We start from the raw sequence: 27,665 nt of genomic DNA, 5'->3' as shown, positions 1-27,665 counted from the left end.
TTTGAGTATGGGGAATGTGGGAAACCCTTTAGATGACGCTCTGTTGCTCCTGCAGTGTTGGAAAGTTCACACTGGATTAAGGCCTTATGAATGACTGCTCAGGTGGAGGACCTGGCTCACTGAATATCAGAAAATTCACATAGGAAATTTAGGGAATTAACATCGATGTGTGGGGAGTGTGCTAGTTCTGTAGTCCTTCTAACACAGCAGGTGATCCCTTATAAGGGTGCTATCTACCTGAATTTAATCTCCTACATCAGAACAGCCACTAAATTTGAGGTATCTGAGAGGTGTGTATATATAATACATATATATAAATAATATATGTATTTTTAAAAAAGATTTTATTTATTTATTTGACAGAGAGAGCACAAGCAGGGGGAGTGGCAGGCAGAGGGAGAAGGAGAAGCAGGCTCCCTGCAGAGCAGAGAGCCCCACGGAGGGCTCAGTTCCAGGACCCTGGGATCATGACCTGAGCCGAAGGCAGTCACTTAGCCAATTGAGCCACCCAGGCGCCCAGAGAGGTATATTTTTAAAACGCCCGGGCCATTGCCAGATTTATGTTCCTCCGTTCTGTTGCATATGCTTTTCTACTTCTACCCCTTGGAAGGTGCCCCGGGTGTGTCTCATTCACTGACTACGTTGTATTTAGGGAAGTAAAACTTCCCTGTTCTCCTATTTGTGAAAGGATGTGTGAAAAAGCCTGACCATTCTTTTCTCATTTCTTTCTCTCTGATGAGTTAGGCCATGGACCTAACCCTTTTTGGGCCCAGAGGTCAGTGCTCATGATATGAAAACATAGACTTCCTTTTTCAGGGGTGTTACTAGTCTCACATGACTCTTGTGATGGAATTTTCCAGCCTCCAAATCACAAACCTGGGAACAGCTTGCCTTCCATTGTTCTGGTTTGTGTGATAATGAAGGCCTTATTTAAGGCAACCTTTAATCTTGGGGGTTCTATTCACTGTGTACGTGGCAGTTTAAAAACAACTATTTGAGTTGTTCTGCTGAGAACAACTGAGTTCTTGTAGCGTGAAGGTATGACTAGCTTTTGTTGGAACCAAACTTTGTGTGCCTCAGGTAGGACAATATTATGGCAGACTGTATATAGCTCTCTCATTTTGGCCTAGTTTGCATTGCTGCCCACAGCCTCCCAGGAAAGACTGCAGGGCTTTATGGTCCTTATTTGTAGCTTGGATGGTATTTTGTAGGTTCAGAGGTCAACCTGAGGAGGAGACAGTTGTGACAACCTCTGGTGTTTGTGAGAATTGTTCTCTTATTCACAGGGGATGTTGCATTGTGCTCAGCACTGGTAAGGGAAATCTGTTCCTCGGGTCCTGCAAAGGGGCCATGTGCTCTGGTGTCCAGAATTCTTTAGGGTGGTGCCACTGGTTGAAAGATCACAGGGGGAATCATAATTGTTAAAAACAAACAAACAAAAACACCCCCACTGGATTTATAGGGAGTGAGGACACTACAACAAACTGGTTGGGATGGGCCTCTTTTAAAAGGGTGTCCACAAGGTTTAGTCACTATGGCTGTGAAGGATGAGCAGGCACAGAAGTTGTCAGGATTTCCAGAAGGGTGTATCTTCTGTAGCTGCTGGCCTGTCAGAAGAAAAAAGGTAAAGTTTTTATGACTTGTTGCTTTTTGGGCGCTCTGTCTCAAGACGATGTGGAGAAGAAGCAGATGTCTTGGTCTGTGATTGTGGCCTTTGTCCTGCAGCCTGCGTTCCTTTTGAATCAAGTGGAAATGGCTTTCGTTGTTTACCTGTATTTGTATCACTGAGGCTAGGCATCCCCTCCTGGGGCATGAGGAGAGATGGTGGAGTCAGTATAGGGGGATTTTACAAACCAGTAGGAAATCCAGATTTTATTTCGAACCATGTTTCTAAAGCTGTGATAAGGCATAGATGACATGCAATAAACCGTACATATTTAAACTTTACAGCTCAATAAGTTGAAATTCATTTAACCCAGGAAACTCATCACAATCATGAAAATGGACCTATCTATCACTCCCATATTTATGTTCAGCACCTTAATGATGTCTCTCTCTGTCCTTCAGGCAACCATTGATCTACTTTCCTTTATAACAGATTAGTTTGCATTGCCTAGAATTTTATATGATTAAAATAATAGTTTACCCTTTTTTTTTTCTCCCATGGGTGCCCTCTGCAGAATGTTTATTTTCAGATTTGGCAATGAAACTTACATGAATAGTTCATTATTTTTATATCGCTGAGAAGTATGATTTTCTATGAATTACCACTATTTGTTTTTTTTTTCTTTAAGATTTTATTTATTTATTTGACGGAGAGAGAGACAGCCAGCGAGAGAGGGAACACAAGCAGGGGGAGTGGGAGAGGAAGAAGCAGGCTCATAGCGGAGGAGCCTGATGTGGGGCTCGATCCCAGAACGCTGGGATCACGCCCTGAGCCGAAGGCAGACGCTTAACGACTGAGCCACCCAGGCGCCCCACAGTCTTGGTTTCTTAAGCATGTCCTCACCCAGTTAGAGAAACATTATCATACTCCAGATGGTGTCATGAGATTTGGAGTCTCTCTGAATTGGGAGCTTCCCACATACTGTGTTATCTTACCATCATTTATAAGAGTGCATTACAAAAATATTCACGGTTCTGCAGTGTGAAGAGGCAACATGAGGATTTCAAAAGGCAGATGAAACAGCAGAAGACAAATACAACCTAATTGTACTATAAAGATTTGGTTTCATAACTACATCAAAATTCATACAACTCCACTCTTGAGGATTCCACTAAATAATAGGAAAAACAGGGAAAATGTCTGACATCTAGGACCTGTCCTAAATTCAACTCAGTCACATTTCCTCTTCATTTGCTAGGAATAAATTCCCATGAAGAATATTTCAAGTCTAGGAAGCCACTCCAGATGGTTCATCACTTTCCTGTGTCTCCCCTTCATGGAAGTTTAGTACACAGTTACTGCATACATTTAGTAAATTATCTGTGGCCAGGTGTGATCTTGGATCAGAGAGAGAGTAAACACATAGAGTAAAGCAAGAGAGTGATGACTCGAGTAGACAGAGGTGAGAGAAGGAGAGAAGAGAAGGAAGGAACGAGAGATGAATCATGTTAGAAATCACAGGTTAAAAAATTTCAGAAAGTGGCACAGTTCTAGAAAATGAGAGACATGATTTTTTTTTTTTTAAAGATTTATTTATTTATTTATTCGACAGAGATAGAGACAGCCAGCGAGAGAGGGAACACAAGCAGGGGGAGTGGGAGAGGAAGAAGCAGGCTCATAGCGGAAGAGCCTGATGTGGGGCTCGATCCCGGATCGCCGGGATCACGCCCTGAGCCGAAGGCAGACGCTTAACCGCTGTGCCACCCAGGCGCCCCTAGAGAGACATGATTTTTTTTGAATGTGGAAAACGTGAGATGTTTTCTGGTGAAAAGGATATTTAAGTCAATTGTTTCCTCAAGGTATAGAGAATGAGCCATTGTTCATTAGAAAAATCGGGGGCAAGCTATAGTGAAGCTACAATCTAGACTGATGAAAACCCAGATTCTAAGACAGATGGGAGAGTAAAAGTCTTCAGGATTGAGAAAAAGGACTGCCGAAACCACATGACAGAAACTGAACTAAAGTACATTTTCTAACACAATTGAAAGGGACTTAAAAGAATAATCAACACAGAATTCTGATAAAGGTTTACTACGCTAAGCCAACAAAGTGTCTGTGTGCCCTGATGTAAAAGAATTGATACCAGTTTTGGGAGCAGAATGGATTCACAAAGAAAACACAATCAGAAACAGCAGTTACAGGAATGGCCTGGTGTGCTGTGCTCCATGTTGGGGTATTTCTCTCTGAATCCCAGTCTGTTGGGTTCTAAACCTGGTACTTCCCCTCTCATCCGGATAACATCCAAGGTTCCACTGTTGGACAGAACAGGTGGCATGGCTATGCATTGAGGATCTGCATGTATGTGAGTAGGACCCTCCCCCATCTTCCTTCTAGAATCATGTGCTAATATCCTAAAACTCAGATTTAAAATACACGTGGATGATAATTAGTCACTGATCAGTTTCTAGAATCTAGAATTATCTTAAAGGTTCTGAATAATTATGAGGAGCTAAGAATAAGCAGTGAAAACTTTTGCCCTCATACCCTGCAATCAAATGGAGTATGTAGATAGTGCCTAAAATTTTTCCTCAAGTAACTAGCTGCAAGAAATTTTTATTACAAACCTATTTATTTTTATTTTTTTAAAAAATATTTTATCTATTTTTGCGAGAGAGAGAACAAGCAGGGGGAGCAGCAGAGGGAGAAGCAGACTCCCCGCCGAGCGGGGAGCCCGATGCAGGCCTCAATTGCAGGACTCTGGGATCATGACCTGAGCCGAAGGCAGACACTTAACCAACTGAGCCACCCAGGTGCCCCTATAAACCTATTTTTGACATCAGCTTTCACCCAGAGATGAAAGGGGAAAGAAGAGCTACTCAAACTCCTGTACATTCCATGCCCCTAAATGTGTACATTTTCCCATTTAATTATGCAAAAGCTTTTGATTAGGGGAGCCTGGGTGGCTCAGTCATTAAGCGTCTGCCTTTGGCTCAGGTCATGATCCCAGGTCATGATCCCAGGGTCCTGGGATCGAGCCCTGCCTCAGTCTCCCTGCTCAGTGGGAAGCCTGCTTCTCCCCCTGCTGGTGTTCCCTCTCTTGCTGCCTCTCTCTCTGTCACATAAATAAATAAAATCTTAAAAAAAAAAAGCTTTTGGTTAAAAGTGGGTTTTGTTTTTTTTTTTTAAAGATTTTATTTATTTATGTGACAGAGAGACAGCCAGCGAGAGAGGGAACACAAGCAGGGGGAGTGGGAGAGGAAGAAGCAGGCTCATAGCGGAGGAGCCCGATGTGGGACTCGATCCCGGCACGCCGGGATCACGCCCTGAGCCGAAGGCAGATGCTTTAACGACTGCGCTACCCAGGTGCCCCAAAAGTGTTTTATTTTAATAAATATTTTCTATTTTAAATTGTATTTAATTTTAATTGGGTTCCACACCCAAAGTACGGCTCAAACTCATGGCCTTGAGATCAAGAGTTGGATGCTCTACCGACTGAGCCAGCCAGGTGCCCCTCTATTTTTAATTTTTAATTAATTAATTCGTTCATTTTAAAATTTTTATTTGGAAGAGAGAGTGAGAGAGAGCACGAACGTGAGTGTGTGGGGAGGGGCAGAGGGAGAAGCAGGCTCCCCGCTGAGCAGGGAGACCTATACCAGGCTCGATCCCAGGACCCCGGGATCATGACCTGAGCGGAAGGCAGACACTTAACCAACTGAGCCACCCAGGAGTCCCTATTTTTAATTTTTAAAATAAACTTATTTTAGAGCAGTTTTAGGTTCATAGCAAAATAGAGCAGAAATTACAGGGGGCTCCAGTATACTGCCTGCCTGTCCCCAGACACAAAGGCTGCCCGACTCTGAGCATCCTATATTAGAGTGGTTCATTTGTTACAATCAGTGAAACTAAATGGACACATCATTATCACCCAAAAGTTCATACTTTAAATTAGAATTTGCTTTTGGTGTGCATTCTGTGGATTTGACAAACGTATAATGATATGTGTCTATCATTATAATATACAGAATAATTTTGCTACCCTAGAAGTCCTTCATGCTCTGAATATTCATCCACCCCTTACCTTAATCCCTGGCAACCACTGATCTTTTTACTGTCCAAAGTTTTGCCTTTTTCTAAGTGTTAAATAATAGAAATGACACAGTATGTAGCCTTTTCAGATAATCTTCTTTCACTTAGCAATATGCATTTTTGGTTCTTTTGTGTCTTTTCTGGCTTGAAAGTTCATTTCTTTTTAGTGCTGAATAATATTCCATTGTTGAATATACTAGGGTTTATGTATCCATTTATCTGTTAAAGTGAATCTTGGTTGCTTTCCAGTTTGGCAACTATGAATAAAGCTGCTATAACATCTGTATGCAAGTTTTTGTATGGATATGTTTTCAGCCCATTTGGATTACTGGATCGTGTAGTAAGAGTATGTTTACTTTTGTTTGACACTGTCAGACTACTTTCCAAAGTGGTTATGCAAGTGTGCATTCCTGCCAGAAATGAACGAGACTTCGCGTTGTTCCACCTTCTCACTAGCATTTGATATTGTCAGTGTTTCGGGTATTGGCGATTCTGTTAGGTGTGTAGTAGTATCTCATTTTAATTTGCAATTTCTTAATGACATATGATGTTGAACATAATTTCATATGCTCAGTGGTGACAGGTGTATCTTATTTGATGAGGTGTCAGTTAAGGTCTTTTGTCCATTTTTTGTTTTTGTTTTTGGTATTTTTTGCCCATTTGTTAATCGAGTGTTTTGTTACCGTTGGGTTTTAAGAGTTCTTTGTATATTTTTGATAACAGTCTTTCATCAGATGTGTCTTTGTAAATGCTTTCTTCTGGTTTGTGACTTTTCTTATTCTCTTGGTATTTGTCTTTTGCTGAGCAGAAGTTGTGAATTTTATTGAAGTCCAGCTTTATCAATTATTTCTGTAATGAATTTTGCCTTTGGTTTTGTATTGAAGACGTTAGCATCATACCCAAGGTTATCTACGTTTTCTCCTATGTTATCTCCTGGGAATTTTATAGGTTTTGTTGTTGTTATACATTTAGGTCTATGATCTACTTTGAGTTCATTTTTGTGGAGCGAAAAAGGCTATGTCTAGATTCTTTTTTTTTTTTTTTTTTTGCATGTGGATGTCCAGTTGTTCCAGCATATTTGTTGAAAATATTATTTGTGCTCCATTGCACTGCTTTTGTTACTTCGTCAAAGATCAGTTGACTCTATTTCTGAGCTCAGTGTTCTGTTCCATTAATCTTTTTATCCTTTAGCCAGTAACACACCGTCTTCATCACTGTAGCTTTACAGTAATCTTGAAGTTGGGTGGTGTCAGTCTTCGACTTTGTTCTTCTTCAATATTGAGTTAGTTAGCTATTTTGATTCTTTTGCCACTCCATACAAACTTTAGAATCAGTTTGTCAATATCAGCAAAATAATTTGCCAGGATTTTTATTACGATTGTGTTGAATATATAGATAAATTTGAAGAAAACTGATATCTAAACAATATTGAGTCTTCCTGCTTATGAACATGGTATATCTCTCCATTTCTTTAGTTCTTCTTTGACATCTTTCATCAGAGTTTTGTGGTTTTCCCCATATATATCGTGTACATGTTTCGTTAGATTGATACCTAAGTATTCATTTTGAGGGTACTAATAATGTAAATGGTAATATTTTTAATTTCAAATTCCATTTGTTCATTGCTGGTGTGATACAATGATTTATAAGAAATGTTATATTATTATATATTCTATCATTTCTTAGATATATTGGTCTTCATCCATAGTTCCTGAAAACGCTTCAGAGCTATAAAGGTAAAATGAGTGTCTTGTTCTTAGTGAAGGTGATCTTTGCTTTCCGAACCCACCCAACGTTCAGAGACAGTTTGCCAGGAGGAGCGATCATGTGATAAAGGACTAGAACTTTGAGTCCCTATTCCCAAGCCCCCACCTCCAGGGAAGGAGAGTGGCTGGAGGTCTCATCAGCCAGTGGCCAATGACTTAGGCAATCATGACTCTGTAATAAAGTCTTCATAAAGACCCAAGAGGACAGTCTTGGTCCTTTTGGAGAGGTTTCACGCTTGGAGAACCAGAATGTTTCCATGTGCCACCAAGCCAGTCCCTGAGCTCCATGAGAACGGAAGGACCTCATTGAGAGACGTAAGAATTCTGGAGATGGATAATCTTGACAGTTGCGCTACAATGTGAATGTACTTACTGCCACTGAATTGTACACTTAAAATGGTTAAAATGGTAACTTTTCATTATGTATATTTTATCATAATAAAAAATGTTAAAATAATTACTCAAAGATTACTTTCTCAAACATTAGTGTTTTTCACTAATGAATTGTAATTTTTTTTTTTAAGATTTTATTTACTTATTTCAGATAGAAAGAGTGTGAGCATGAGCTGGGGAGGGGAGAAGCAAACTTCCCTCTGAGCGGGGAGCCCAATGTGAGGCTCGGTCCCAGGACCCTGGGATCATGACCTGAGCCAAAGGCAGACGCTTAACCAGCCGAGCCACCCAGGTGCCCCATGAATTTTAATTTTTGAAAAAAACTTATTTTAGAGCAGTTTTCAGTTCATGGCCAAATAGAGCAGAAATTACAGGGAGTTCCTGTATACTGCTTGCCTGACCCCAGATGCACAGCCTCCCCCACTATGAACATCCTATATTAGGGTGGTTCATTTGTTATAATGAATAAACCTAAATTGACACATCGTTATCACCCAAAGTTCATAGTTTATTTTTATTTTTTAAAGATTTTATTTATCTGAGAGAGCACAAGCAGGGGGAGCAACAGAGGGAGAGGGAGAAGCAGGCTCTCCACTGAGCAGGGAGCCCAATGTGAGGCTCGATCCCAGGACCCTGGAATCATGACCTGAGCTGAAGACAGGTGCTTAACCAACTGAGCCACCCAGGTGCCCCCAAAGTTCAAAATTCATAGTTTAAATTAGAGTCACTTTTGGTGTTGGACCTTCAACATTTTGGAGTTCCGAGGTAGAAGGATCTATTGGGTAACCATAAAATATCCTGCTAACCCAGAAAACTTCTGCACACAAGTAGAAAACAGTTTTATTATTAGTAAGCATTGAAACAGATGCGATGTGCATCACAGGCAATCCAGTGAAGAGATTAAATCTCACCTTTTTGTACAATCAGGCAGATACAACCTATTACATACATGTTCTTAAGAGAAAAGTGAACTAGTCCATAAGTAAGAGGACTTGATACACCATTTGCCAAATAGTTCATCATAAATTCACTGGGGTGGCCATTTGCATTTGCTAAGTGCTTTTGTCTACGTACAGTAACATACACCTGCCGTAAGTGACTATAAAAATGGCAAAATACACAGAATTCCTGCTTTCAGGTGTGGGACAGCACATAGCATGGGGCTGTGATCCTTGAGGGGAGGACAGGGCAACAGATGAGGTGTGCTCCCATCTTCCTCCCAAGGCAATTTCTAAACCTGTTACAGGGAAGTGGAGCCCAGACAACAGGTGGGGTAACAGAGATGAGGATCCAGGGCTCCAGAGGGAGCTGGAATCCTGTGTTTGTGTTTTCTCAGGGGAGTCCTACCCAGATAGGGGTGTTCTGAAACCTCAAGGCTGGCCTCCCTCAAACCTCAGCCCCAAAGGTGTAACCCTCACGCTAGCATCAGAAGTCAGCACCAGCCACTGTATCCCAGCTTCCTCCTACAGAGGCAGTGTCCTCACCTCAGGCTTAGAAGCTGAGGTCCCATTTTCTCCTACTTGAGAGGTCGATGCCCCACCTGTGGCAACTGAGCAGTACTGGCTCCTCTCTTGCACATGTGTCCATGCAATTTTGCGGACCTGCCCTCAGGTCAGTATGCGACGTCATGGACTCTGCATTAGGAATCTCGGCTGAGGGACGCCTGGGTGGCTCAGTCGTTAAGCATCTGCCTTCGGGTCAGGGTGTAATCCCAGGGTTCTGGGATCGAGCCCCGAATCGGGCTCCCTGCTCAGCGGGAAGCCTGCTGCTCCCTCTCCTACTCCCCCTGCTTGTGTTCCCTCTCTCGCTGGCTGTCTCTGTCTGCCAAATAAATAAAATCTTAAAAGAAAAAAAAACACTTTCTTTAAATTAAAAAAAAAAAAATCTCGGCTGAACCTGGGCCCTGGGACATGGTTGCCAGCCTCCAGGCCTTCATAGTGTCATTACTTAGTCTGGTTTTCCTGCCCATGGGGAGCTATAGAGGGGCTTGACCAGCCCACTTGGAGGACTCTAGGCGCCCCTGAGGAGTTTTCTTTGGCCTTGGAGAAAAGGTCTTATAGGGACTGAGAGGTGATGAATAGCCATGCGCCCTGCTCCCTCCCAGCAGCTGGCCAGCTGTGCACAGAATGCAGTCTTTATTTTTTATTTATTTATTTATTTATTTATTTATTTATTTATTTATTTAAAAAATATTTTATTTATTTGACAGAGAGAGAGTCAGCGAGAGAGGGAACACAAGGAGGAGGAGTGGGAAAGGAAGAAGCAGGCTCCCAGAGGAAGAGCCTGACATGGGGCTCAATTCCAGAACTCTGGGATCACTCCCTGAGCCGAAGGCAGACGCTTAACGACTGAGCCACCCAGGCGCCCCCAAAGCAGTCTTTAAAAGAAGGCAGCTTTAGGTCTATAAGACTTCAAGAGAAGGAAGTATCAGTAAGTATTGGCTGTAAAGTGAGAAAGTAGGTTTAGGTTGTCCCAGGTGTATTCAGTGAGAAAAACCAAAATGTGGATTGGTGTACAAAGTCTGACTTAATTTTTACTGAGACAACAATTTCTAAAGGAATGCATTTGAACACATGGTGTTCACTATGTGATGAACACATGTGCAGACACAATTCTGAAAAGATAATGCTGTACTGTCAATGTTTTTCTCCAGAAGGTAGAACTATCATAGACTTTCCACATTCTATTTTATATATATACTTTTAAAGATTTTGTTTATTTCATTTAGAGGGAGAGGGAGAGAGAATCTTGAGCAGACTCCTCGCTGAGCACGGAACCTGACAGGTGGCTTGATTTCACGACCCTGAGATCATGACCTGAGCCGAAACCAAGAGTCGGATACTTAACTGACTGAGCCACCGAGGCACCTTTCATATTCTATTTTACAATTGTATATAATATTTTGCATTAGGGAAAATAACCTGTACTGATCCCTTCTTTTTAAATATCAATTCAAAAATCCTGCACATTTAGAGGTGACTCCTGTTATTGTGAGAAACACTGTGACCTGGTCTATGGAAACCACAATAGTACAATGAAATGTTATATCACAATCACTTGGAAAATTGTTAAAACACAGATTCTAGGTCTTGATCCACAGAATCTCTGTTTCACTAGGCTGGTTTCTGAAATGAGAATGAGCATTTCTAACAAATCACCAGGTGACATGAATGGTAAAGGTCTAGGAATCAAACTTGAAAACCAGGATTTGATGAAAAATGAGGCTGCCTAGTTCCAGGCCTTGTAGTCTACCACAGTGAAAAATTGCAGACTCCCAGACGCAGAGCCAAAGTTTCTCACATATATCCCGAGTGTCTCTGCAGTGAGCAAGTTAGGCTAATGGCCAACCTGGCTGGAGTCTTCAACTGCTGTGAGGGCTCCACCTACCAAAGCTATCTAGCCACCTGCATATTTTGCCTAGAACTTATTCCAAGAACACCCACATAGTTATCCCTCATACCCTTTTTTTTTTCAATGACCCTATTATCAAAGAGGCCTACCTTACTGCACTATGTAATACACATACCATACTTGCACATTCACCTTATGCTCCTCCATTGTGCCTACCACATTCCAAGATGCTATATGATTTAGGATTTCTTGAGTTCTGTGACCTCCTTGTATATCATATAACCCCCAGGAGGGCAGGAGTCTTTTGTCCCTTTGTGTCCAAATGTCTCCTATACAATAGGTTCTTGAAGCCAAATATTCATTATTTGTTAGAACAGTGAGTAAACAAAACATCTTAGCTTCCCTTTATATTTTTACAATTCTGCCTATTCCTAACATCCCCGTTAGCTTTCCCTGAATGCTGGTATCACTTAATTTCAAGAATGAGGAAGAATCAAATTTGGGAGACAAAATCTTCAGAATGATTGTTTTAGTCACATGCTCAGCTGAACTGTAACTTAGACATCTCTGATACAATTTTTCTAAGATCTTCACATTTTTACCATCCACTGGTATTTCCACTAAGACATTCTGACACAATCTCTGAATCATTATATAGCCATTATTAATAGCTTTTTGTGATTTGCATTTTACAGCTGTTTTTCTCAGATAATATCAATTCCTCATGCAGAATACTGCCTGTAATCACAGGGGAAATGATAACCACTTTCAAGTAATGAGATGAGATCATAGGTATAAGTTACCCTCTGCATTTTGGAAATAAGCGCACCCTTTTCATACATGCTAACACTTGTAAACACTGAAGCCACTGTCCAGTGTCAAAATAGCACGTCTTTCACGGTTCTATTGTAGAGATTGATCTCAGATTTCCAAAAGGAAGTATCAGGCTATCCAAAAAGAGATATTAGATAAACGTGTTGCTAAGTTGAACACGGTAATTCACCATCCAGTCAAGGGAGATACTTTCTGTGGTAATTACAGAGATCACCTTTGTTTTCCTGCTTCAGGGTAGTCCAGCATCCCTCTACAATATTTCCTGGCATGACCCAATCTGTTTTTTTCTCTCGTCCGTGATCAAACACAGAGCGACTGATAAAACCAACTCTTAACGCTTCATAGTGTATGGATTTGAATTGCAACGTGACGTGTTAGCTTCTGCTACCAGTGAACACATTTTGAGCCTGCATGACTACGGATGACGAGTGTATTTGGATCTGTAGCCTTTGGGAGTATCTGAAATATGTTTAGCCTCTGGGAGCAAGCTGAACTTCACGGAGTCCGAAATAACACGTCCCCACACGCTTGAGTGAACAGCTACGGGCAACACACGACACGCCCTCCAAAACTTTAGTTCTGCTTCTTTAAGGAGGGACAAAACCCCTTCTGATCTCTTGGACTCGTAGACACCACCTCCCAGCGCACCTCGCGGGTCTAAAAGTGTCTGCAGGTGGGCTGCGGAGCGCCCTTACCCTCGGCGTCTGTATGTGTGGGAACTACATTACCCTGTATGCTCCGCGCCTAACGGCCGCCTCGCTCAACCAATGAAGGCTCAGAACAGGGGCCTTCCGTATGTGACACCGAACGCGGGGCGGGACTTCCGGCGTCCTCCTCCGGGCGGTCATTTTGGCTTCTCCCCTGTGTTCATCCGGGCAGAAGTTCCGGAGAGCTGGGTGTGCGCGAGGTGACTTGCAGGAGAAGGACTCAGAGGAGTCGTTGACCCAGCCATACAGAGGCGGGTCTGAGGCTTGGCGACGCCGCCCGGGGTGCCCCGCACCAGGGCCGGTATAAGAACCGCCTGCCCGCTCCCGGCCCCGCTCCGCCCACAGGCCCGGATGGCGGCAGCCACGCTGAGGGACCCGGCTCAGGTAAATGCTGCGTTTTCCGCCCCTCGCCGCCACCCAGATCCTAAAGCTCCGGTTGAGGAGCGCCTCCTCACGTCCTCACATCCCAGGTCTTACTGTTTAGGATAACGAGGCACTAGTAGGTGGAGTCCCATTTCTGACAATGGCTCTGAATAAACAAGACGTCTCAGCTTCCCTGTTTAATTTTTACTGTTGTGATTAGGTGTGGGGGAGTGTTGCCCGCAGAGGAACCGACCTGTGCAAAGGCGTGGAGGTGCCACTGAGCTGGGAGTATTCGGGAAAGCTGGGGGCTCTTGTGCCTGCGGGGAACAGTGTTTGAGGCGGAGTCACACCTGGAATAGCAGGCTGAGGGTTCTGCCTGCATTCTCAGGACTCTGGAGGCTGTGGATAGTTTTAAACAAAGGAGCGACACGAATTACATTAGGGTTTTAAAAGCTTCACAGAGGTTGTTGATTGGAAAAACAGACTGAAGGAGGGTGATTGGAGACATTGAGGTATTAGGAGGTTGACTTTTCTTCGCGGTCACAGAGCTAGTAAGATGAAACACTGAGGCATAAAAGGTAGACATTCAGTTATAAATTCACCTGGCTTACCGGCCAGGCATGGATACACAGGAGTCTGAGCCCCTTGAAACCCGACATTGTTGTATTCATCTATAACCTGCCCGTTAAAACATGACTACGGACGCACTTGAACCTACGCAGTACACAGGTATGTGTAGGGTGTCCTAGTCCCTCACTAGCTCCTACTCCTGCACATATATTCTCCATTGTAGTGTCTGGGGACTCTACATGCCATTCCTCCAGACCTTGGGTGTAGGGACCCTGGAGAAACCCCACGCCTCCGCCCAGCGTCCATAGGAGGAATTAAATGGAGATATTTCCATTTTTGGCACCTGATGTAAACAGTTGTGGAAAGGTTATCTCAATACAGGGATGTAAACATGTTTGGAGGTAGAGGTAAGCTGGGAGCATTAAGGAAACCATAGATTCCCTTTCCTTCAGGTGGGAGCAGTAAGACGGGATTCAGGACTGGAATGGCTGCCTGAGAAGTTGTTTATCTTTACCGGAGGTGATGGTAATTTAGGATTAGAGGTGGGAGATGATCTTAGCCAGGTCTTAACAGACTTCATCTGGCTGTATGGTAGAGAACAGATTGTGAGGATGAGGGAAGAGGAAGGAAAACTAAGGTGTAGTCCACTGTAGTGGTCCAGTTGAGGGTTCATGGGACAGAGTGGTGGCTTAGAGGCTGGATTCTGGATCTATTTTTATTTAGAGTCAACTATATTTCCTAATGTTCAAGGGAAGTCACATGATTGGTCTGCTTGTATTGCTGTGTAACAAAATACCACAAACTCGGTGATTTATAAACCATAGAAATTTATTTCTCACGGTTCCAGAGGTGAGAAGTCCAAGATCAGGATGCCTACATGGTCAGGTTCTGTGTCTAGTGAGGGCCTCCTTCCTAATTTCCACCCAAAGGCCCCAGTTCCTAATACCATCAGTTTGTGGGGGGTAGAGTGTCAAAATATGAATTTTGGGGGGACACAAACATTTTTTCTAGAACAGTGAGGAAGTGAAGCACAGGATTCAGAGATGACCCTAAGGTTTTGATCTAAACAACAGGAAGGATGAAAATTCCAACTGATATGGGGAAGTTCGTCATAGAGTAATTTTAACTGGGGATATCAGGAACTTTCTTTTGGCTATTTTAAGATCTGAGTTGTTTCAGAGACCCCTGAGTGAAGGCATCAAGTAGGCAGCTGGACACCCACATCTGGAATTCTGGGGAGGGGTTCAGGATGGAGACATCCAATATACTGTGGCTACTGTATATGTCCAGGCAGGTGAGTTATTTTTGGGAGGGGCAGTCTCTAGGTGATGATGATAAAACCATTTTCAGACTAGGAAAGGAAAGGTGGTGGCTGAGAACTGAGCCTCTTGCTTGGATATTTGGTTGATGGCATTGAGTTTCACATACTCAAGTTAGAGAAGTGGCATGAAGAGAGAAAATGTCAAGGACAGGGCAGACTCAGAGCTGATGAAGGGAACCAACAGAACAGTGGACATGAGGTGGATACAGAGGCATAGGACTTGGCACGTTAATGCTCAGTCTTTGGAGCTAGTGTTTATTCCACTCAGAGGACTTTATGGATTTCGTGGCAACTTTGGTGGGTCCTGGGATATTTCATTCAGTCTGGAGGATGACGTTAGGGGCAAATCTGTGAGAACCACTAGGACTCAGGTGGGTAACTAGTGGGGCTGGGCTTTGAAAGAGGGTTAAGTCAAAAGAGGAAAGTCCTGACTGCAGAAGACACAGCAGGTGCAGCACAGATATGGAATGAGGCCATGAGTATCTGAAATCTGCAGGTCATTCTGGGCTGTGGAGTTTGTAGCAAGAAACAGACTTAAGCTGGGGGGGGGGGACTACATAGCAGGCTTCAGAGCTGCCTCTGACAGTGAGGATCATCAGAGGATCAATTGGGTCTTGACTGGATTTACAAAAACCTCTCTGGATACCATGCAGTAGGTAACATGGGGAGGCCAGAGAGATGCCTGTGCCTTCCTGTGGGGCAGGAAGTGGCTGTGGCCTTTAAAAAGAAGCAAGGGAGGGGCGCCTGGGTGGCACAGCGGTTAAGCCTCTGCCTTAGGCTCAGGGCATGATCCCAGCGTTATGGGATCGAGCCCCACATCAGGCTCCTCCGCTGTGAGCCTGCTTCTTCCTCTCCCACTCCCCCTGCTTGTGTTCCCTCTCTCGCTGGCTGTCTCGATCTCTGTCGAATAAATAAATAAATAAATAAAATCTTAAAAAAAAAAAAAAAAAAGAAGCAAGGGAGAGCCTCTCCAGAAAACAGATATTTAAAGGCAATCATATATGCTGTCGTTAACACACACAAGCACAGGGAATATTCATTCCCAGAAGAGATTTGAGTGACCCTAGAACCTCTAAGCTGGGGAGATTAGGGAAGGTCTTCCCCTGCATAGGCGCAGTTCTTAATGACTGAAAGTGTTGGTTGTTTTTTCAAATGCCCAAATCTTGACAAAAGATTGCAGAGCATACAAAGAAATAAGGAAACAAGGCCCAATCAAAAGAACAAAACAAATTGTCTGGAAACTGGCCCTATAAAAATGTAGGCCTCTGAATTACTTGACAAAAATTTAAAACAACTGTGCTAAAGATGCTCAGTGACTTAAGAGAACACAGACAACAATATCAGAAAACAATTCATAGACAGTGTGAGAATATTAACAGAGATGGAAACTTTAAAAGAGAACCAACCAGAAATTCCAGAGCTGAACAATACAACAGTTAAACTGGAAAATTTACTAGAGGGGTTCAGTAGCAGACTTGATCAGGTAGAATAAAGAATCTATAAACTTGAAGACAGGTCATTTGAAATTGTCAAGTCAGAGGAGTCACTCTTAAGGGACTATGGGATACCAGCAGGCCAACCAATAATATGCATTATCCAACAGAGGACAAGTATCTAAAATACATAAAGAACATTTATAATTCAATAGTTATGAACAATTTTTAAAAAGAAACAGACAAAAAAATGTGAACAGATATTTCCAAAGGAAATTATGGCAAAAAATTACATAAGATGCCAGGAAGAGTCATTAGAAAAATAAAAAATTAAACTCTTAATGACTTAACCACTGTGCACTTTTTAAATTATTAAAATAGAAAACTCTGACCATAGCATAAAATAAAAAACTCTACATGTTGTCAAGCATGGAGAGCAGATGGAACTCTCATGCACTGATGGTAGGAATGGAAATTGTACAAGCACTTTGGAAAGCAATGTGGCAGGTTCTTTAAAATTAAATATGCAGCTTTTATCCAACCCAGCCATCCCATTCCTAGGTATTTATGCAACGGAAATAAAAGCATATGTTTATGCAAAGACTCGCGAACAAATGTTTAAAGCAGTTTTATTTTTAATGGTAAAAGGGGGGAAAACCCAAAGTCCATCAAAAATAGTTGAATGAATAAACAAATCATAGTACCTCCACATAATGAAATACAACTCAGGAATAAATAGGAATTGTCCTTGCTGTAAAAAGCAAACAAACAAACAAACAAACAAAAAACCATAGACTGAGTGACTTGAAGAATAGAAATTTATTGTTCATGGTTCTAAGGCTGGCAAGAAAGTCCAGATCAGGGTGCTTACCGCTTTGGTTCCTGGTGAGGACTCTTCTTGGTTTGCAGGTGGCTTTCTTGTGTCTTCACATAGTGGAAAGACGTAGTTTCAGGTGCACAATGTAATGATTTGACTATTATATACATTACAAAAGGGGCACCTGGGTGGCTTAGTCGGTTAAGTGTCTGCCTCCGCTCAGGTCATGATGTCAAGGTCCTGGGGTTGAGCAGTGTGTCGGGCTCCCTGCTCTGCAGGGGGTCTGCTTCTCCCTCTGCCCTTCCCGCTGCTCATGCTTTCTCTCTTTCTCTCAAATAAATAAAATATTTATATATATATATATAAACACACACACATTACAAAATGCTTATCATAAGTGTACTTTACTGTCTGTCACTAAACAAAGTTATTACAATATTATCAGTGATTCTCTGTGTTGTGCTTCTCAACCTTGTGACTTGTTTTAGAGCTGGAATTTTGTACCTCTTAATCTCCCTCACCTATTTTGCCCATCTCCCCTCACTCCTTCCATTTGGCAACCACCAGTTTGTTCTCTGTATTTATAAGTCTGCTTTTGTTATTGCTGTTGTTTGATTGTTTTGTTTTCTAGATTGCACACAAAGCTGAAATCATATGGTATTTGTCTTTTTCTGACTTATCTTACGTAGCCCTTAGGTCCATCCATGTTATTGTGAATGGCAAGATGTCTTGCCCCCCCCCCCCTTTTTTTAAATAATCTCCATGCCCAATGTGGGACTTGAACTCACGATCTGGAGAGTGAGTTGCATGCTCTACCAGCTGAGCCAGCCAGGCACCCCATGGTTTCATTTTTTTTTTAATGGCGAGTTAATATTCCTTTGCATGCATACACACACACACACACACACACACACACACATACACCCCACATCTTTATTCATTTATCTGTCAATGGACACTTAGGTTGTGTCCATATTTTACCTATTGCAAATAATGCTGCTGTAAACAGGGATGCGTCTATCTTTTTGAATTAGTGTTTTCATTTTCTTCAGGCAGATACCCAGAATTGAAATCACTGGAGCGTATATATTTCTATTTTTAGTTTTCTGAGGATCCTCCATACTGTTTTCCAGGGTGGCTGTGCCACTTTACATCCCCTCTCCCCAAACACACACAAAATGCACAAGAGTTGTTTTTGATACTAGCCATTTTGACTGGTGTGAGGTGATAACTCATTGTGGATTTGATTTGCATTTCCCTGATTAGTGATGTTGAGCATCTTTTTATATCTGTTGGCCATCGGTATGTTTCTTTGGAAAAATGTGCGTTCAGGTCTTCTGCCAGTTTTAATTGGATTGTTTGGGGTTTTTTGGTGTTGAGGTGTGTGAGTTCTTTATATATTTTGGATATTAACCCCTTATTGGATATATCGTTAGCAAATATCTTTTCTAATTCAGTAGGTTGTCTCTTCATTTTGTTGATGGTTTGCTTTGCTATGTACAAGTTTTTCAGTTTGATATAGTCCCAATTGTTCATTTTTGTTATTTCCCTTTTCTGAGGAGATAAATCTAGAAAAATGTTGCGAAGTCTGATGTCAAAGAAATTACTGCATATGTCTTCTTTTAGTTATATGGTTTCAGGACTTAAATCTAGGTCGTTAATCCATTTTGAGCTTATTTTTGTGTATGGTGTAAGAAAGTGGTCCAGTTTCATTCTTTTGTATATAGATGTCCAGTTTCCCCAACACCATTTATTGAAGAGACAGGCTTTCCCCATTGTATATTCTTGCCTCCTTTGTCATAGATTAATTGACCATATAAGCATGGGTTTATTTCTTGGCTTTGTTCTGTTCCATTGAGCTGTGTGTCTATTTTTGTGCCAGTACCATACTGTTTTGACTACTATGGCTTTGTAGTATAGTTTGAAATCTGGTTGTGATACTTCCAGTGTTCTTTCTCAAGCTTGCTTTGGCTATTTGTGGTCTTTTGTGGTTCCATGAAAGTTTTAGGATTCGTTGCTCTACTTCGGAAGAATACTATTGATATTTTGACAGGGGTTGTATTGAATCTGTAGATTGCTTTGGGTAGTATGGACAGCTTAACAATATTAATTCTTCCATTCCATGAACATGGTGTATGGTGTATCTTTCCATTTATTTGTATTGTCTTCAGATTCTTTCATCAGTGTCTTATAGTTTTCAGAATACGAATCTTTCACCTCCTTGCCTAAATTTATTACTAGGTACTTTATTCCTTTTGATACAGTCATAAATGGAATTGTTTCCCCAATTTCTCATTTATTTATATGATTTTTTTAACCTATTTCCTCTTTCTGCTGGGTTGTTATTGGTGTATAGAAACATGACAAATCTCTCTCCTTTTTAAGATTCATCTATTTTAGAGAGAGAGAGAGAGAGCATGAGCTGGAGGGGCAGAGGGAGGGGAAACAACAGATTTCTGTATAGTAATTTTGTATCCTGCAACTTTACTGAATTCGTTTATCGGGATCTGTAGGGTTTTCTATATAGTATCATGTCATCTACAAATAGTGTCAGTTTTACTTTTTTTATTCCAACTTGGATGCCTTTTAGTTCTTTTTCTTGTCTGAATGCTGTGGCTAGGATTTGCAGTACTATGTTGAATTAAGGTGGTGAGAGTGGGCATCCTTGTCTTGATCTTAGAGGAAAAGCTTTCAGCTTTTTACCCATGAGTACGATGTTAGCTGTGATTTTTTCGTATATGGCCTTTATTATGTTGAGGTATTTTTTCCCTCTGAACCCACTGTGTTGAGAGTTTGTATTACGATCAGATGTTAAATTTTGTCAGATGCTGTTTTTGCATCTACTGAGATGTTTGTATGATTTTTATCATTCGTTTTGTTAATATGTTGTTATGTTGATTGATTTGCAGGTACTGAACCATCCTTACATACCTGAAATAAATCCCACTTGATTGTGGTGAATGATCTTTTTTAATATATGTTGAATTTAGTTTGGTAATTTGTTGAAGACTTTTTATCTGTGTTCATTAGGGATATTGGTCTTTAATTTTCTTTTTTTGCCATGTCCTCATCTGGTTTTGGTCAGTCTTTTTTTTTTTTTAAGACCTTATTTATTTGAGAGAGAGAGCAAGAGCACAAGCGGGGAGGAGAGAGAGAAGCATGGTCCCTGCTGAGTAGGGAGCCCCATGTGGGGCTTGATCCCAGGACCCTGGGATCATGACCTGAGCCGAAGGCAGACGCTTAACCCACTGAGCCACCCAGGCGCCCCTTCATCTGGTTTTGGTATCAGGGTAATGCTAACTTTGAGGAATGAATTTGGACACATTCGTTTTCTATTTTTTTGTAGTAGTTTGAGAAGGATAGGTGCTAACACTTCTTTAAATATGTGGTAAGATTCACCTGTGAAGTCATGGGATCCTGGACTTTTGTTTGTTGGGAGTTGTGGGTTGTTTGGAGGAGGGGAGTGGAGGAGAGAGGGACAGAGGGAGAGCAGGCTCCAGGCCCAGCTCAGAGCCCAGTGTGAGGCTCAATCTCATGACCTTAAGATCGTGACCTGACCCAAAATCAAGAGTTGGACACTTAACTGACTGAGCAACCCAGGCGCCCCTGTTGGGAGTTTTTTGATTACTGATTTAATTTTGTGACTAGTGAAAGGTCTGTACAAATTTTCTATTTCTTTGTGATCCAGTCTTAGAAGGTTGTATTTTTCTAAGAATTTATCTGTTTCTTCTAGGTTGTCCAATTAGTTGGCATATAATTAATCCTTTATATTTTTGTGGTGTCAGTTGTAATTTCTCTTTCATTTCTGATTTTACTTGAGTCCTCTTTTTGCCTTGGTGAGTCTGTCTAAAGTTATCTATTTTATCTTTTCGAAGAACCAGCTCTTAGTTTCCTTGATCTTTTTATTGTTTTTTAGTCTCTTTTTCATTAATTTTCACTCTCATCTTTATTATTTTTTTCATTCTACTAACTTTGGATCTTGTTTGTTCTTTTTCTAGCTACTTTAGGTATAAGGTTAGATTGAGATTTTTCTTGTTTCTTGAGGTAGGTGTGTATTGGTCTAAACTTCCTTCTGAGAACTGCTTTTGCTTCATCTCAAAGATTTTGAAGTCTTACATTTGTTTTCATTTGTCTCCAGCTGTTTTTCAGTTTCCTCTTTGATTTCTTTGACTTACTGTTTAGTAGCATGTTTTGCCTCCATGTATTTGTGTTTTTCCATTTTTTCCCTTGTAATTGATTTCTAGTTTCATACTGTTGTGATTGGAAAAGATACTTGATATGATTTCAGTCTTTAAATTTATTGAGGTTTGTTTTGTGGCCTAATATGTGATCTGTCTTGGGAGAATGTTCCATGTGCATTTGAAAGAATGCGTATTCTTGTTTGGGGATGGACTGTTCTGTATATGTCTTGTTAAGTCTGTGTGGTCTGTTGTATTGATTAAAGCCACTGTTTCTTACTGATTTTCTGTGTAGATGATCTATCCGTTGATGTAAGTGGAGTGTTGAAGCCCCCTCCTATTATTGTATTCTGTTAGTTTCTCCCTTTATGTCTGCTCAGGTTTGCTTTATATTCTTAGGTGTTCCTGTGTTGGTTGTATAGATATTTACAATTGTTAAATCCTCTTGTTGGATTGATTTCTTTATAATTATGCAGTGCTTTTCTTTGTCTTTATTACAATCCATGTTTTAAACTCCACTTTACTATAAGTATTCCTACCCTAGCTTGTTTTTCATTTCCATTTGCATGGACTATGTTTTCCCATTCCTTCACTTTCAGTCTGTATGTGTCTTTGGGTCTAGAAGTGAGTCTTTTGTAGGCAGCATATAGATGGGTCGTGTGTTTGTTTTTGTTTTATAATCCATTCAGTCACCCTGTATCTTTTGATTGGAGCACTTAGTCTTTTACATTTAAAGTAATTATTGGTAGGTATGTACTTATTGCATTTTGTTGTTGTTTTTTCTGTTCCCCTCTCTCTCTCTCTCTCTTTCTCTCTCTGGTAGTTTTTCTCTGTTCCTTTCTTTTGTGCTCTTGTGATTCAATGACTTTCTTTAGTACTACAGGTTTCTGGTTTGTGGTTACCATGAGGTTCATATATCACATCCCAAGTATTTAGTAGCCTATTTTAAGTTGATGGTCATTTAAATTCACACACATTCTAAAAGTACTACATTTATTACTTCCCCCATCATGTTTTATGTATAGGATGTCATATTTTATATCTTCTTTGTGTGTGTTGCTTAATTAATTTTTGTAGGTAAAATCGATTTTACTACTTTTGCTATTTAGCCTCTGTACTAGCTTTATAAGTCATTGATCCACTACCTTTATTATATATTTATATTTACTAGTGGAACTTTTTTCCTCTCATAACTTTCTTCTAGTTATGGTTTTGTCTTTTCTGCTGAAAGAAATCCCTTTAACATGACTTGTAAAGCCAGTTTAGTGGTGATGAACTTTAACTTGTGTTTGTCTGGGAAATGTATATTTCTCCTTCAATTCTGAATAATAATCTTGCTGGGCGAAGGATTCTTGGTTGTAGGATTTTTTCCTTTCAGTACTTTGAATATATCATGACACTCCCTTCTGGCCAGAAATATTTCTGCTGAAAATTCTGCTAATAGCCTTATGGAGTCTCCCTTGTGTGTAACTATTAGCTTTTCTTTTTCTGCTTTTAAGATCATCTCTTGATTTGGGTTTTTGTCTATTTTCATTATTTTGTGTCTTGGTGTGGACCTACTTGGGTTCGTCTTGTTTGGGGCTCTCTGTGCTTTCTGGGGTTGGATGTTAGCTTCCTGTTCCCAGGTTAAGAAAATTTTCAGCACTGTTCCTTCTCTCTTCTCCTTCCGAGACTCCTGTAATGTGAATGTTGTCCTAGAGGCCCCTTAACTTACCCCAGTTTAAAAAATTACTTCTTTCTTTTTGTTGTTTGACTTGGGTGCTTTCCACTGCCATATCTTCCAGATCACTGATCCATTCTGCTGCATCCTCTAATCTATTGATTCCCTCCAGTGTAGTTTTCATTTCAGTTATTGTGTTCATCTCTGGTTCTTTTTAAATATTTTGTATCTCTTTTTTTCTTATTTTTTTCTTTTAAGATTTTATTTATTCGTTTGTCAGAGACAGAGAGAGTACAGGCAGAGGGAGAAGCAGGCTCCCTGCTGAGCAAGGAGCCCAGTGTGGGACTCAATCCCAGGACCCTGGGATCATGACCTGAGATGAAGGCAGACACTTAACTGACTGAGCCACCCAGGCGCCCCTGTATTTTGTATTTCGTTATTGAAGTTCTCACTGAACTCATCCACTTTTCTGTCAAGACCAGTGAGCATCTTTAGGACCATTACTTTGAACTTTTTTTTTTAAATTTTTATTTATTTATTTATTTATTTGACAGAGAGAGAGACAGCCAGCGAGAGAGGGAACACAAGCAGGGGGAGTGGGAGAGGAAGAAGCAGGCTCATAGCAGAGGAGCCTGATGTGGGGCTCGATCCCATAACGCTGGGATCACGCCCTGAGCCGAAGGCAGATGCTTAACCGCTGTGCCACCCAGGTGCCCCTACTTTGAACTTTTTTATCAGGTAGATTGTTTCATTTAGTTCTTTTTTTCTGAGGTTTTGTCTTGTTTCATTTGAAACATACTCCTCTCTCCACATTTTGTCTGACTCCTTGTTTGTTGGTATGTATTAGGTCAGCTGCAGGTCCTGGTCTTGAAAGTAGTGACCTTTTATGTAGAAGGCAGCCTGTGGGTCCCAGTAGTCCAGTCCCCCCAGTCACCAGAACCAGTCACTGTAGGGTGTGTCCCCTGTGCTTTTTGAGCTCTTTTGTAACTGGTCAGGGACTACGGTGGGCATGCTGGTGGGTGGGCCGGCCCTCAGCCCATCTGTCTGCAGTGACTGGCGGTGACTACTGCAAGCACACTAGTGGACCGGGCTGGTCCCTGCTGTGGCTGGCTGAGAGACCAAGCTGTAGCCGCTGCTGGTAGGCTGGTGGGTGGGGCGGTTCCCTCCTCCCGGGGGCAGGAGTCTTTTTGGAGAGGTACCTGTCCCAGCTGGGGCTGCCCATGCACTGCTTTGGAGGGGTATCTTCTGGGGATGGGTAGCTTAGGTGGGGCGGGTTTGCAAGGGAGTGCTAGGGTGGGGGGAGGAGTGCTAGCAAGGGAGAGGGAGAGGGTCAGAACTGGCTCCCAGCCATCTGGGCTGAAGGAGAGCGAGAATGGTCTCTGCCAGCACTTGCTTTCCTTGAGAAGGCTTCCACAGATCCTTGCTCCTCTGGCACATGCTCTAAAATTTGTTAATAAATCTTCACCTGTGACCTAGATGGTTTTCAAACTGCTGCCTTTTGTGCCAAGTTTCTGACGGAGTGTTATAGTATGCTGGCCCTTTAAGAACAGAATCTCAGTTTCCTATAGCCTTCTGGCTCTCCCATTACCATAGTTAAGCCCTGCTGATTTTCAGATCTCTGAGTTAAGCTCTGCTCTTTTTCAAAGTCAGACTTTATTGGGCTCATCTGCCTGCAGGTCCCCAGGGCCAGGGGTGCAGTGTGGGGATTGGGCCCCTTTCTCCTTAGGGAGGACTTCTGTGCCTGTGATCTCCCTCCTACTTGTGGCTTGCTATGTTAGGTGTTTGGTTCTGCATCACATCTCTAACCCTTCCCACCCTACTCCATTTGGCTTTTTGTCTTCAGCTGTGGAATAAGTATTCTAGTCTTAAGGTCATTGTCAGAATGAATTGTGTTATTTGTAGTTGTTGCCCTGGTGCATCTGTGGGTGGTGAGCTAGCCTCTTCCTACTCTGCCATCTTCCCCTGCTTTGTCTCGTATTTCTTATAAAGGCACTAACTTCATCATGAGAGTCCCAGCCAGATGACCTTATCTAACATAATTACCTCCCCATACCCTACCTTCTAAATCCATTACATTGGGGTTAGGGGTTCAACATATGAATTTGGGGGGCACATATCGACTGCGTAATAGAAATGGAATATGGATATTTGCAACAACATGGATGAGTCTCTAAATATGCTGAGTGGAAGAATTTGGATGAACTGAACATACAGATCGTTCCATTTATTTAAGATTCTTGAAAATGCAAACTAATCCATTATCCTAGAAGCAGATCAGTGGTTTCCTGAGAATCGTGGCTGAGTGAGTGAGGGATGTAATAGGAAGGGTTATGAGAAAATTTTGGATGGCGATGAATATGTTTCCTATCTTGATTGTGGTGATGGTTTCAGTGGTATATATCTGTGTTAAAACTCACCACATTGTACACTTTAAATGTGTTCAGTTATTATAGTTTAATAAAGCTATGAAGATACAGATAAAAAATATATTTACTTCCAGCAAGATAAAGTATCTGAGGAGAACGGTTGGAATGAAAGCAGCAAGGGGGAGAAATTGAAGCTACCAGCACAGAATGCTGAAGAAGAGGGGAAACGGTTTCTTTTTTCTCTTGCTCTGCCCAATGGTATCAATGTGCAGTTAAGGATAATGCAGAAACCCCCTAAAAAGATGGAGTTGTTGGAGTCACTGTCATACTATGAGGGCCTAAGGAGGATCCAGCAATAGATATTCCTAAATCCATATGACCCAGTGTTGTTTCTAATGAGAGGGAAAGTGTGTGCTGGCCTTTGGGAGTTGCAGTAGTTTCTAAACCAATGGGATAGGTAGAATAATGTTCCATTTACATGTCCTTGCCTCAATGATCGGGTTATACAGCAAAGGAGAGTTAAAGTAGTAGTAGGTAAAGAGTGCTAATCAACTGACCTAGAAGTGGAGAGATGATGTTGGATTGCCTGAGTCTGCCCAGTGTAATCATATGGGTTCTTGGATGGGGAAATGATTGGCAGAAAATGGAAAGTGTCCTAGTGATGCAGGGTGAGAACAACTCAGCTGGCCATTGCTGGCTTTGAGACGGAAAGGGGCCATGAGCCCAGGTCTGTGGGTGGCCTCTAAAGAATGAGGCAAAAGAATGAATTCTTTCCTAGAGCCTCCGGAAAGGAAGTCAGCTTTGCTGACACCAGGGAGACCCATTTTGGACTTCTGACTTCCAGAACTGTAGTAGGATAAATTTGTATTGTTTAAACAGTAATAAGAAACTATAAAGGCCAGTTTCACATGTTAGAATTATATCCAGTTGAAATAGTGCATTACCAGAATACTTACAGTTGCCAGATTTAGAAAATAAAAATACAGGGCACTCAGTTAAATGTGAATTTCAGATAAAATACATACACACACACACACACATATATATAAATTACTGTCTGTCCCATGCAGTATACCTTGTGAAATTATTCATTATTCATCTGAAACTCACATTAAACTGGGTATCCTATGCTCCATCAGGGAGCTCTAGGTATACTAGAAAGCACCATGAGCATGTTTTGCTACTTTTAGAACCCTGGTTATTCTCTATAATAAAGAAGGATAAAAAGAAGCAGGAATTTATCAGTTAGCTGACTGCTGGTAGGATAAAGTAGGATAAGATCTGAACGTGCACACAATACTGGTATACAGGTAAGTGTCCAGTTAGCTTCAGGCTATTAAGAGAACCTTGTGAATGACTGGAAAACATTCTGGGGCCTTGATGCGGTTATGCAGATGTGCTGCTTTGAGTCAGAATAACCAAATCTTTTATGATACTCAGTTTCATCACTTTTAGGAATACCCACCAATACCCTCCCTGTCCCTTTCCCTTCCCACCCACAAATACACAAACACATGCATACATACAGCTGCTTGCATTAGCAAACACACTTGCTACATGCACGTGTGAACATACATGAGGAATCACACTAGCATTGTGTAGGGATAGCTTTCTGTGATCTAAAATTGGAAGTGGAGATGGAGGAATTGGAATTCTCAGATATTTGCTGTTGGCAATGCAAAGTGGTACATCTGCTTTGAAGAACGATTTTTTGCAGTTTTTTTTTTTTTTAATTAATTAGACATGTTTACACATACAACTCAGAAACCTAAGTTTACAACAAAAAGTTGTCGGCAAATGTTATTGTGGCTATATTCATAATATCTGGAAATGGAAATGATTCAAATGTCCCTCAGTTGGGGAATCGATAAACAAACCATGGTACGTCCACACAATGGAATCCTACTTGGCATTATAGAGAATGAGCTACCGATACCCACAAAAACAAGGGTGAATCAGAAATGCATTGCTCTGTGGGGCGCCTGGTGGCTCAGTCGTTTAAGCATCTGACTTGATTTTTGGCTCAGTCCTGATCTCGGGGTTGTGGAATCGAACTCCACGTTGGGCTCTGTGCTCAATGCAGAGTCTGCTTGTCCCTCTCCCTCTGCTCCTCCCCAGCTCAAGTGCACTCTCTCTCAAATAAATAAATGAAATCTTAAAAAAAAAAAAAAAAACACAACCAAACCCAAAACAAATGCACTGTTTTCTGTGGAA

The 27,665-nt window shown here is 41.5% G+C and overlaps 1 protein-coding gene across 18 annotated transcripts in view; it reads left to right on the top strand.

The window, feature by feature from the left end:
• LOC123777132 (uncharacterized) overlaps positions 1-27,665 on the top strand; it is a 43,415-nt gene that overhangs the window by 5,048 nt on the left and 10,702 nt on the right. For 16 of the 18 annotated variants that reach the window (XR_015720815.1, XR_015720813.1, XR_015720807.1 and 13 more), the window contains one exon: positions 364-13,127. The gene's annotated coding sequence lies outside the window, so the exon portion shown is untranslated. The remainder of the gene's footprint in view (positions 1-363; positions 13,128-27,665) is intronic. The other 2 variants (XR_015720800.1, XR_015720805.1) reach the window with 2 other exon arrangements.

This window comes from Ursus americanus, chromosome 21 (assembly GCF_024610735.1).
Source record: "Ursus americanus isolate L20-20 chromosome 21, mUrsAme1.1.p, whole genome shotgun sequence".
Classification (NCBI taxonomy): Eukaryota; Metazoa; Chordata; class Mammalia; order Carnivora; family Ursidae; genus Ursus; species Ursus americanus.
This window is presented reverse-complemented; position numbering and strand designations above follow the sequence as displayed.